We start from the raw sequence: 13,426 nt of genomic DNA, 5'->3' as shown, positions 1-13,426 counted from the left end.
ATAGAACACCCAAGGTTAATGTTCAATAAAGTAGGACTATGGGGGAGATGAGAGATAAATCAAGGTAATGAGTTCAACGAACCTATTACCCCTCTATCAGTGGGGATACATAGAATATTTTAGTGCATCATTCACCACCATTGTAAGACCAAGGTCACAAGTAAAAGCCATGTAAAAAACCATGTGAGGCCCTATATGAGGTCTCTTAGACATGCATCTTGCCAATTTGAGTCTATATCTATTGTGTTTGGTTAGACCATGCCCTATCCCATAAAATCTTCACCTAGGCGATCTCATCCCTGATCGGATTGAAGGACCTTGGGAGGCTTCTAATCAAGACTCATGGTTTTATGGGAGCCTGCATTTTGTATGGGTGATACTCAGTCTATTTTTACCACCCCTATGGTGTGCCTTTTGCTTTAATGCTTTTCTTTTTCTTGCATAGCTTGGGTTACAAGCTTTCATTTATGCATCATTGACCTCTTAAGGATGAAGCAATTTATTGTTCATCGAGGTTGGGATATTCAAATTTCTTTTCATTTTGATAACTTATGCATTAGCCAGGAATTGGGTGAGGGCTAATAAGGGGGGTAGATCTCAAACTAGGATTTTGTCCATGCACTTTATTATATCCCAACAAATCTTTTGTGCTTTATCGTTATGGTTCATGCTCTTTCTTTTCTTTTAGTTGCATCAACCTCTTAAGGGGAAGTTTCTTGACCCCTACTCAATGGTGAGGAAAATAAGGAGCCAATACCGGTGATAGATAGCAATCATGTAATGTCCCTTCCTAATTAATTGCCCTAAGGGGGACAGAATAGTCTATCCAACCTCAAAGGCTGTTGTTTTGATAAAGGGGGAAAACCCAATTATCCAATGTTTGGGGCAACATTGGGCAAATTTTGGGTTGGCTAGGGCAAAAAATCCCAAATTGGAGTTTGCACTTGAAACCCCTCACATTAGAGACATCCCATGAGGGAATCCATAAATAGAGGAGAGTTGGAATCATTTTGGATCATCAATTTGGAATCTTGGATTGAGATATCTCTAATTTTCATGAACCTGAGACTTTGAGGGTTTTAAGACAACTCTTTGATTAGTTTCGGTAGAGGTGATCCCACCCTAGCTAATCATTCCATCTAGTTTCGATGGAGATGATCCCACCCTACCTAGACACCACATATTTTCTTGTTCTGGCACAATATAGAAATTGGAGCAACTCTAGCTTGGTCTGGTGGATTATCTGGTTATCAAATCTATACTATTGCAACATTTTCCCTTGAAGTAATTCAGATCCATTCTAGGACAGAAAACAACTTTCTATCGTAATCATATAGTCAGTGAGTTCCCTTTAAAGGCAGGGAAGGTAATTATGTGGAGTCTCTACTCAATACAACGTACTAGGCAGCATTCTAGGCAATTTGACAATGCTATCAGGAGACTGCTAGGATGAGGGTTGCAGGGCTACAGGGGTCGCAGACTAGGGCCGCAAACTTGAATTTCAGATATGAAAGAGCGAGTCAATCTGAGAGCAGCAAGGAAGGATTTCAGAAATCAGCAATCAATTCCGCAGACAGTGATCAAGATAAGAATAGTCCTAAAAGGACATACCTTGTAGACATTCGGATGGGGTATGTACCTTGTAGAGGTAGTGCAGTATCACACGTAAAGCCTCCCAGCATAATGCTCTTGATTAAAGTAGAGCTTGTCTAGTTAGGCCTCAAGGACAATGTTGGTCATGATAATGATGCTAATAGTATGGCTTATTAATCTGACTCTTCTTGTGAGAACTCTTTAGTTTGAGACATGATGTTGTACTGGTTGTACAATTATGAATATCTCCCTAGTTAAGAGGGAGTGTTGAGAAATGTAACTAGTTTCGGTCTTCATAATTATTGTACTCATTTCAATATGTATCCTATGTAACAAATAAGAAAAGAAAAGAAAAAGTTATTATTATTAAAGCATGGGTTTCATGCTCATTATTGATGGTCTTCTCAGTAAAAGGATGTTTTTCATGCTTCTAGGGTTTGTTAGGTCTTAGGATTTATTGTCAAGAGTCAAAGGAGTCAACAACATGTTTATAAGACCCTTCTGCGCAAAATGAAATTATAAAAAAAAAAATATCTTGGGTCTAGAAAGTTCGGGAAACTCCAAAAGTACAAGTTAGCCTAAAGGAGGGAATTCGACCCCTTTAAAAGGCTATATAAAGAAGTAATTTGACCTCATTTGGAACACACTCACTCACAAGTTTGATCTACAAGAAAGAGTTTGATCTGTAGTTGGGAAGCACAGAAAAAAAGGGGAGCGAAGGTCTAGAAAAAGCTAGGAGGACTAAATTTCTTGCACGTGCGAAATTCTAAGGTTTATAGGTTGCAGAAAGTTCGGTCTTCATAATGGCATATGTAATGTTGATTTTATGTATTCAATGAAAAGAGAAAAATAAATTTATTATTATTGTTCTTGAGGCATGGGTTTCATGCTCAAGGGAAATTTATTTTAGGTCAAGCTCCCATTGAGAGCTTCTAGGATTTGTCATTGAGTCTATAAAGTCAAAAGAGTCATTGTCATGTATGAATAACCCTTCTTGGGCATGTTACATATTGTAAGAAAAATTATTTGAGTCAAAGACAAAGTCAAATACCCCTCCAAGACCTTGTCAAATGCAAAGGATCAAGTCAGCCTACAAAAGTGCAGTCGGCCTCTCTAGAAGGTAAAGTCGGCCTATTTGAGGGCTCAAGAAGGGCTATATAAAGAGCAACTCGGCCTCACTCAAGACACATTCACTCAAGCATACAAGAGTTTGATCTAAGCAAGAAAAGAAGTCTATTACCTAGCGAAGGAGGAAGGAAGAAGAGCGAAGTGTTTTTTGATCTGTTTTGGGCTAATATTCCTCCACACATGCGAAAACTAGGGCATCATCATGTAGCTAAAGAAGCCAAAAATTGCAATCCCTCAAAGAAGCCAAAGTTTGGGTCAAGGAAGGTCAATTTGGCAAGCCAAATAGTCAAAAGGAGAAGAAAAGACCAAGCGAATTCAGAAAGAGGCAAATCAAACCATATTCTAGCCACACGTGTGACCTAGGGTTTCTGTAGTAGAAGCCGAAATTGCAGGTCTGCTACAGCCACCTGAAAATTTTGAGTTAGGGCCGAAATTTGAAGTTGTGACACAGGTTTGACTAGAATTTACTTGGAGAAGAAGAAGTTCATCCAGAAGAAGCATTGACTTGATCTTGGAGAGGTTGTAGGTCAAGGGTCAAATGTCTTGGAATTTGTTAATTGAAGATTCTATAAGAAGAAGAATTTTGTGGGTTTTCCTCTCAAGCTTGGAGGGGTTTTGGCCCTGGATGATAGCCTATATCTTGTGTCCTTTGTCTCATTGTTCTTTATGGTTTGGTAGTTATTTGATGAAGAAGAACACATAATAATAAACAAGTCAAAGAAGAACCTAATTAATAAAAGTAAAGAGTCTTCACAAGCAGTTATCATTGCCAGAGAAATCACCTCATTTATCTGCCCTGTGTTTCTCAATAGGGTCTTTGTCCCATTGTTGTCATTTGGTGTAGTAGTTGTCCCTTAGGTACCCCTCCAAGGATCCCTATAGGATTGTGTGGCAACAAATCCATAAATCCTTGATCAATATCAAATATATGATTATTATAATCCTTGATGTCTTCCACATGATATCTTATGGCAGATTCTCTATAAAGGATAAATTGTTTTCCATCAAAGGTGGGTATGGTAGCATAAGACCAGTCCATTTGCAAATGCCCACCTATTATGGTTGATCATTTTCTTGATAAGAGCAAAACCTAGGCGTCAGGGAAATCTATTAAACAACATCCATCAGCATAGCAATGTCTTGGTTAGTTGCCAAATAAACCTTCAAATCTTTGATCTAACCATAAACTTGGATAGGTTTAAAATAAAAAGGACACACATTTCTATAAGGTCTTAAAATTTGCAACTTTAATTGGTTCATGACCTTCAATGTCATCACATTAGCAAAGGCACCAGAATCAAGCATACAATTATGCATAATTAAGTCATTCATTATTAATGAAAGAAAGAAAGTTGTGTGTCCTTCATTTCTTCTATCTAATGCATATTTTGCAAAATCACAAGAGGATCCTCAAGTTCTCTATCAAGGTTAAGTATTTTCTTTATTTGACCTCTTTTAGGTTCAAGATTGGTCAATTCAAGAAAGAAATAGGGAAATTTATTTTAATGAGCGCATTCCCCAAATCAACATCTAAGAAGCATCACTATTCTTTCTGCTTGGAGTGGGTTTGGGGTTGTTGCAAAAAGGTAATTATGTTTTATTCCAATTCTTTTTAGTTGGGCATCATTATTGTTTGCCTTAGGGTTTTTTTATCGTTTGCTTGTCCTAGTATAGTGCAACCTTTTAATCTATTCCCTACTTCTATAATAGTAACATGTTCATTTGAATTCTTTACACATCCTTCGATCATTTCATCATGTTGTTGCTTGGAAATAGGAAAATTTTTATTTGGCACAACAAAGATCCTTTATTGAGTTTAGATAATTTGAGTTTTCCTCTCTCCCCTAATTAGGAGGACATTCCACTTCACAATGAAACACATTACAATAAGGACACCAAAGAAACCCTTCATGATTGATCATGTTAGTAGGTGCAAGAGTGTTAGGCACATGTTGTTGAGGATGAGGCTTGCTACTACTTGGGCCTAGGTTCCTTCTAGGAAATTTGTCATTTTAGGGAGGATAACTTGGATGAGACCCTCTCTCTTTATCCAATAGAGACAACTTAGTCATCATGGTAATTTGACTGTGCATAAGCTCATTAGTCACTTTATCAAATTTTTGGGCAAAGGCTTGTAAGGTTCATTTATAGGTTTAGACTTGAGTTCAACCTTAGCTCTAGGATATGAGAAGAAGTAAACTTTGGAAGTTGCAAGGTTGTGTTCAAAACAAATAACAAATTCCTTTCCTTGATCAAAATTTGTAGGACCCTTGTCTCTAAGCACATAGCCAAATTGTCCTTCAAAATTATATTACATTAGTATAGTATCTGCAGTGAGCTTGAAATTAGTTGGTATCTCGTTGACTAAGATTTCAAAACTTTGGTTAAAGTCCTGGACACATTCATTATATTTCTTGTTTATTTCATGAAATCGAGTCATTAACCGGGACAGGGGAATCTGTAAACGGGAATGGATCTATACTCTGCTCAGGAGAGAGATGTTCTGGCTGCGTTTTTGGACAGAGTTTCTAACCTCAATGACAACAAGAAACCCCTGTGGAATAAAAAGACTCTCCATGTCAAAGATTTTCTTGCACACTACAATACAAAGGAGTCTCTTATTTACGCTTCCATCTCTGAAATTTTATTTGGACGGTATGAGCATGCGGCAAAGAAATCACAGATTTTTCATGCCCCTTTCTGTACAAAGGTTGCTTTATTTATCTCTATTTTTTATCAAAGGGTTTTGTCGAGGGTTAATAGTCCTTATCGTTTTCCCAACAAAGGACTAGTGTTGCATGCAAGGCAATCCGCCCTTTTCACCAGGGTTGGGCACAGATCGAGGGGAAGAACAGAAGAAGAGAAGAGGTGGGATTTATGTAGCATCAGTTCATGGCATCATCCATCAAGCAAGGAAAGCAGAGGATTAACGCCAGATCCAGAGGACGTATATCAAATCTTCATCAAAACCATATATGGGAAATCGTTAATGATATGGGTTCGAGGAACAGATCTGGTTATTGATTTGAAGAAAAAATCCCAAAAAGCTACAGGTATTCCTATTTTATCACAAAGTTTGATATTCTTTAGGAAAGTGTTGCAGGAAGAGATCTAGTTGAAATATTATGGGATTCAATGTGATTGCACCATTATCCTGAATCTAAGATTACAAGGCAAGGCCACAAGAGCAAGCACAACAGCAAGAGCAAATCCGACCAACAAGGGTCAAGCCTCTTTCAAAGACGCATTAAAAGGGTAACCTACAACACAGGACAAACAAGCCTCAAATATAACAATTCCAAGTCCATGCATTGTAGAAAAGATGGAAAAAGCGCCAGATCTGTCCATTGAATTACCAAAAGTAAGTGATTTCTTCACTATTTTACACACAAACGCCATCATTTGTCGCTTCAATGGATTTTGGCCAAAATCTAAAGAGCTTAATGAATGTATCTACCAAAACTAGACCAAAGAATGTGATATTTACTTGTGCGCAAAAGGTTTTTTTGTGGTTCAGTTTGATACCCAAAAAGATTACAACTACGTCATAAATGATGGGCCATGGTTCTGGGGAAGGGTGGGCCTCTTCGTAACCCCATGGTTCTCTGGTTTTGACACAAATACAATGGTGGTCACAAAAATGTCGGTATGGGTTAGGCTACATAACCTTCCGCTTCCTTTTTGGCACCATCAGGTTCTAGAAGGCATAGGGAACTCCCTCAAAAGGTACCTAAAGACAGATCGAGAAAGAATGGAAAAAGGGATCTTCACCTTTGCACGTATTTGTGTGGAGATGGATTTGAGTAAAGGCTTCCCTGATTGTATAAATCTGACACATAAATATTTTAAGTGGATACAATGCCTAGATTTTGAAAATACTGCCTTTAGATGCAGGGTTTGCCACCAAACAAGGCATCTGCATAATACATGAAACAGACAAGGGTTAAAATACAAAGGAAAGAGTCAGACCTTCACTTTCTCAAGTTTATATCTTCTGTCTCTCTCCTTTGTAAATCAAGTCCTGATGATGAGTCTGGGTCTAGACTCGAAATGTTGACAAAGCAAAAATGAAAACTGTGGAATATCCGAGTGTAAATTCTAAAAAACCTGACCACAGAAATCTACAATCCATTACAAGAGTCTTTTGAGAGTTCTCCCTTTTTGGTGGAATATTAGTTTTCTTACCAGGCCTAGAACTAGGGGCTCTTGAACTAAAATGAGATTTTGGAATCACCATATGAGAAATTTTAACCTTGGCTTTAGAATTGCCTCATCAAAAGAGATTGAAGAATAAATTTCAGACCATGAGGGCTCAACTACTCCTCGACAACGACGCCAAAAATGTTACTGCAAAATGTAGCACCTTAGTGAAAAACCTCACTAAGCACTCTAGATTAACCACCACTACCACCTTAGTAAATGTTTCCTTGTTGTTTTTTGGATGGATATTATCCCCACAAGAGAGGCTTCCGCAGCATATCTTTGAGATTAGATAACCCAAGAACTCCAAGGTTAAATATCCTCCAAGGATTCTGGTAAATAGAACACCCAAGGTTAATGTTCAATAAAGTAGGACTATGGGGGAGATGAGAGATAAATCAAGGTAATGAGTTCAACAAACCTATTACCCCTCTATCAGTGGGGATACATAGAATTTTTTAGTGCATCATTCACCACCATTGTAAGACCAAGGTCACAAGTAAAAGCCATGTAAAAACCATTTGAGGCCCTATATGAGGTCTCCTAGACATGCATCTTGCCAATTTGAGTCTATATCTATTGCGTTTGGTTAGACCATGCCCTATCCCATAAAAGCTTCACCTAGGCGATCTCATCCCTGATCGGATTGGAGGACCTTTGGAGGCTTCTAATCAAGACTCATGGTTTTATGGGAGCCTGCATTTTGTAAGGGTGATCCTCAGTCTATTTTTACCACCCCTATGGTGTGCCTTTTGCTTTAATGATTTTCTTTTTCTTGCATAGCTTGGTTTACAAGCTTTCATTTATGCATCATTGACCTCTTAAGGATGAAGCAATTTATTGTTCATCAAGGTTGGGATATTCAAATTTCTTTTCATTTTGATAACTTATGCATTAGCCAGGAATTGGGTGAGGGCTAATAAGGGGGGTAGATCTCAAACTAGGATTTTGTCCATGCACTTTATTATATCCCAACAAATCTTTTGTTCTTTATCATTATGGTTCTTGCTCTTTCTTTTCTTTCAGTTGCATCAACCTCTTAAGGGAAAGTTTATTGGCCCCTACTCAATGGTGAGGAAAACAAGGAGCCAATACCGGTGATAGATAGTAATCATGTAATGTCCCTTCCTAATTAATTGCCCTAAGGGGGACAGAATAGTCTATCCAACCTCGAAGGCTATTGTTTTGATAAAGGAGGGAAAACCCAATTATCCAATGTTTGGGGCAACATCAGGCAAAATTTTGGTCGGCTAGGGCAAAAAAACTCAAATTGGAGTTTGCACTTGAAACCCCTCACATTTGAGAAATCCCATGAGGGAATCCATAAATAGAGGAGAGTTGGAATCATTTTGGATCATCAATTTGGAATCTTGGATTGAGATATCTCTGATTTTCATGAACCTGAGGCTTTGAGGGTTTTAAGACATTTCTTTGATTAGTTTCGGTAGAGGTGATATCACCCTAGCTAATCATTCCATCTAGTTTCGATGGAGATGATCCCACCCTACCTAGACACCACATATTTTCTTGTTCTGGCACAATATAGAAATTGGAGCAACTCTAGCTTGGTCTGGTGGATTATCTGGTTATCAAATCTATCCTATTGCAACATTTTCCCTTGAAGTAATTCAGTTCCATTCTAGGACAGAAAACAACTTTCTATCGTAATCATATAGTCAGCGAGTTCCTTTTAAAGGCAGGGAAGGTAATTATGTGGAGTCTCTACTCAATACAACGTTCTAGGCAGCATTCTGGGCAGTTTGACAGTGCTATCAGGAGACTGCAAGGATAAGGGTCGCAGGGCTACAGGGGCCGCAGACTAGGGCCGCAAACTTGAATTTCAGATATGAAACAAGTCAGTCTGAGAGCAGCAAGGAAGGATTTCAGAAATCAGCAATCAATTCCGCAGACAGTGATCAAGAACCTCACGGACCCTGTGCAGTAAGCCTGTAATAACCTAGTAGTAATAACTAGTTGTAGCAGACTTGATATAGCATAGCGAGGACTGTACTGGTTATATATGTATTAAATCAGCACTGTTGAAGGGTTAATGGTTTGGATATACTCAATTGTTATTGGGCAGTCAGCCCTGAAGTATTGTGCTCTGATTAAAGTATTAAAATTACTATGGAATTCTAGCATACATAGAAGATATCTACTATGGTGTAAATGTCTACTGTATGACTGTGTATGTGTTTTTGTCGCATGGAAAGGTAATAACCCTTGCTAGTTTTAGAAACCCTAAGGGAAAATTACCCTAGAACATTACAGTGGTATCAGAGTTGGCTCACCCTGCCAGCCTGTGAGCAATTGGGTTGATGTCATGAACCCAAGGTCTTCAGGTAAGGCTCAATGGAGAACGAACAGTTTTGGGAAAAGTTGTGGCAGCAGCACCAGCAAGTGATGTCTCAACTTCTTGCCCCACTTGGGATTAATACAGGCAGCAATCACTATGTTCCTGTTCAATTTAATGCCCTCAGGCAAACTAGCACTGGGATCAGTTTGCAAGGATCAGAGATTGCAAAGGATTGCAAGGGTCAAACACACGTGACTCCCAAGACTGATCAAGCACCTGAATTGAAGGATAAGGGCACACAGTAGAAAGCAATCAATGATTTTTGGGCTAGCTGCAGGAAAGACAGATCTAGTGATATTGATGGTAACCCCAAGATAGAAAGACAAAGTACAAGAGAAGTTGAAGCAGGGGCAAAGGCATGCCCAAATGATTGGTCATGGCTATACCCTCCTAAAAAGAATAAATGACCTCAATATTTTGAATCTGGTGGTATGAGAAAATCAGAATCTTTGCCTTACACTAGTGGTGGGGCTCAAAACAAGTCCAAAAATGGTGAAAAATCTGAACAATGATTATCAAAGAAACAGGATTCAGCCTGTAATGTTGAGTCCCAGCGTTTGGTTGATGAGAACCATGAGTTTGAATCTCAGGGTATCTCAATGGCAAAGAAGAAAGGGGTTGAAAATGATAGCCAGCCTGAGAAGAGTAGAGGCAGTGACTCATCTGGAAATGTAAACAGTGGGGACAAGCTTACTATAGGGAACCATCAAGAATCTCCAAGTCACACCACTGATGGAAATGCTTCAGAACTTGTTTTTGATGGTAGATATGTTGACTGTCCAATAAAACAATGGGATTTAGACGAAAATAACAAGAAGGATGATCCTGTCTATATCAGGAAGTTTGTAGAAGATGAGGCCTGTACTTTGGCTCATGGGGCAGATCATAATGTACAGAGAAAGGAAGAAGGCCAAAATATTGTTGATGAAGAAGTTAAGATTAATGTGGTGCCTAATGCTGAATAGGAATCTTATACTCGGAGGGAACAAACACTTATTGGTAAGGGTAAAGATACTGAAAACTGAATGCACAGACTAAAAAATTTACAAAAAATTGCCAAGGTTGGCACTGATAGAACAACCAATAATGACCAAAACAATGAATATCTTCTATAAATAATTCTGTGAAGTGAGGAAGATCGATAAGTGAGCCCCCTGTACCCTTTCCTTCTTTTCCTTCCCCATAAAGCAACATAAATGGATTAGATGGTGTGTTGCCATGCAGCACAGAGGATAGGGTTGTGGAAAATAGTTTAGTTGCAACTATGGACTGCTCTACTTCAATTAATGCTGCTTTACAATGCAACAATGAAATACAACAGTGTACTATTGACCTTCTTAATAGTACTTATGATGAACAGTTGTCTAGGATGGAAGTAACGAGAAGGGAATCTTCTGATGAGCCCTGTATAGAAGAATCAACAACTAGAAGTATTGTCATAAGAGAAGAAACTTCTGGCACTGTCAAGACAAGAGTGAATAGAGATACACAAAGAGCAAGGAGCAAGGAACCGTGCAGATTATAAGCAGGATGTAGAAAAAAGAAGTCAACAAGCATTATTAAAGGAAATGAAAAGCTTTTAGAGGGTACAAAAATATCTCAACCAAGTTTTAAGGAAGAGATCCCTTCTTCTGGAAAGCAGTCAGAAGAAAGTCCTGAGAAATGCTCCACTGACAAAGTTTTCAATGTTTTATAATCAGTGGGTAACCCCCATAATGGAGATATTGATCTATGTTGTCATAAGGATAATAACTTTCTCTCTGAAGACATGAATGGACAATAGGTTAAGGAGATGCGCCGTGGGAAAGATGACTTATTAGTTCAAGATAGTTTGGCCTCTGATTTGTGATGCCCCAATGTAATTGATGTAGCAGCAACCAAGGATCAGCAGAAGAGAGCCTGTGAATTAGTTTCAAAGATTGACAAAGAGAAAAAGAGGGTGACATCCATGGAAGTTGGATCAAAATGGAAGGACACTTCATTTGAAGAAAGGCCTCAACTTGGCAAGGATAATCAACATACATAGAAGTTTCAGCATGATCATGATCGCCCTAAAGAGCAAGTCATTCTTCAAGCTGGGAATTGAACTGAAAGGTACCTGGATGACCATAGAGGGGAATCACCTGTGCAAAGTTCTGACAACTCACTCAAGTCAATTGTTTTCCTTTCACCTATGAAAATGACTCATCAATCACCATCCTCATCTACTAATGACATGAGCCACCATTTGTCTTATGGAAAAACCAGCAAAAGAAAATGGTTGGAAAATGATTGTGGTTTTAGCAGTATTGCTAGTATGTGGGGGGAGACAAGGATAGGGAGAAGTGTAGATCGTGTTGTGGATTCAGATAGATGCAGGTCACATATAGATCATCCAGATAAAATGAGAGACAAAGAGTCTGTAATTGTTTGAAGACCGTAGTTGTAGGTCTCGAAGTAGAGATAGAGTTGGCAAGTCTCGAAGTACAGAAAAAGTTTTCAGTTCTCCCTTGAACAATTCAAAAGGTGATAGCTTCTCCATAACTCCATCAGTGCATGCCATGGACTCGACAGTTACTGAGCTACAGGATGATGCTTCTAATGTTGATCACTATTCCAAGCAGCCTTTCACTTCAGGCAATTCCTAAGTGTCTAATAATGGGCCTAATACTTGGTATCATTCAGATAAGATGATTACTATTAAGCTAGGCTGGTTTCATTTTACCTCAAATTCTAGGTCAGTTGGACCTCCTGTACAACAATGTACAACTTTTCATGTTCGGCCTTCTGTACCAAGGATTGACAATCCTTCTGTTTTGTGTCCATATGATTATGGTTGTGAAGAGGGGCATCGTTCTAAGGATCAAGGAAGAGCTAACTGGAACACTAGTGCCTCTTTTAATAGAGGTAAGTTCAATGAGATTGTCAGAAATTGGAACTCACAGGCTCAGGGACCTGGGTCAAGTAACTTTTTTATTCCATTTCACCATCAATCGGGTGATCATCCACCTGGAGTCTTCCATAATATTGGACAACAGCATGCAAGTCCACCCTTATTCAGAGGACTGAGGCCTCTGGTAGATATGGTTAACACTGGAATTATATATCATATGTGGGACAATGGAGATGGGAACCCTGCCCATAATGGTGCCTTTGGGTGGCAAAGACAAGCTGAGGGTTGGAATCTTGTTCAAGGTTCTCTTAATGGATGGGATGGGTGTGCAGAAGAATATATGATATATGGATGACAAGAGTGGTATGCAATTGGGCCAGGATTGGGTAACCATTGTTGGGACAGGTCAACTGGTATCAGGTACAAGATATTTAATGTTCAGTCCAGGAAAACCTATCATATGAGGTTACATAATGTTAGGATTACAACTTTCATAATCATAAACTGTTCAGAAGGATCCTATACATCACAGCAGAATTACATGGACTTGGATGCCATGGAAGCAAGGCAGGCAGAAGGAAAGGATTGGGCACAGGTGCATAACTTAAAGTGGGCCCTTGATGTACACAGTTTGGAATTGCTGGTCAAAATAGCCAACGAAGTTGAGGCACTCTACCAAAAGAGACGAGCTGTTGATGCAACTGAGTTAGCTGACTCAAGGAAAAAGCTTCATGATGCAAAGAAGGACGTATTAAGACTCACTGAAGCTCTGAAAGCTAAAAATGAAGAAGGAGAAGCCTATATAGCTGAGATTGAGACTATTGGGCAAGCATATGAAGATATGCAAACTCAAAATCAACAATTACTTCAGCAGATAACAGAGAGAGGTGAGTACAATAACAGGCTTGTATCAGAATGTATGAAGGCAAAGCAGGTTCAAAGTTCTCTTCTTATTAAAATAAGGGAGACAACAAAGCAATTGCAATTTGCAACAGGCTAGTGTTTCAGCTTAGCCATATAAGCATAAGATTATGTGCAGTGTTACTTGGGAGTGGGAGCGAAAGCGGGGAGTGGGAGCGAAAACGGGAGCGGGAGCGACATTTTCAGAAGCTCCTGGTTTGGGAGCAAATCCCGGAGCATTTTTTATATAATATATATATTTTTTATATTTTGATACATATATGTCAACAAAAACACATAGAATAATGAATTAGATATAAAAAACATAGATTGAACCATATAACAACAATCACCTAGAAGTTATAATCTTCATCAAC

The 13,426-nt window shown here is 38.8% G+C and overlaps 1 pseudogene; it reads left to right on the top strand.

Annotated features, from left to right (window-relative positions):
- Positions 1–12,690: 12,690 nt before the first annotated feature.
- LOC149205950 (E3 ubiquitin-protein ligase BRE1-like 1 pseudogene) lies at positions 12,691–13,149 on the top strand (annotated as a pseudogene).
- Positions 13,150–13,426: the final 277 nt, after the last annotated feature.

Source organism: Pinus tabuliformis, chromosome 1_2 (genome assembly GCF_031772625.1).
Source record: "Pinus tabuliformis cultivar Carrire ecotype Pingquan chromosome 1_2, CPIR1, whole genome shotgun sequence".
Classification (NCBI taxonomy): domain Eukaryota; kingdom Viridiplantae; phylum Streptophyta; class Pinopsida; order Pinales; family Pinaceae; genus Pinus; species Pinus tabuliformis.
Note: the sequence above shows the minus strand (reverse complement) of the source record. Positions and strands in the feature narration are given on the sequence as shown.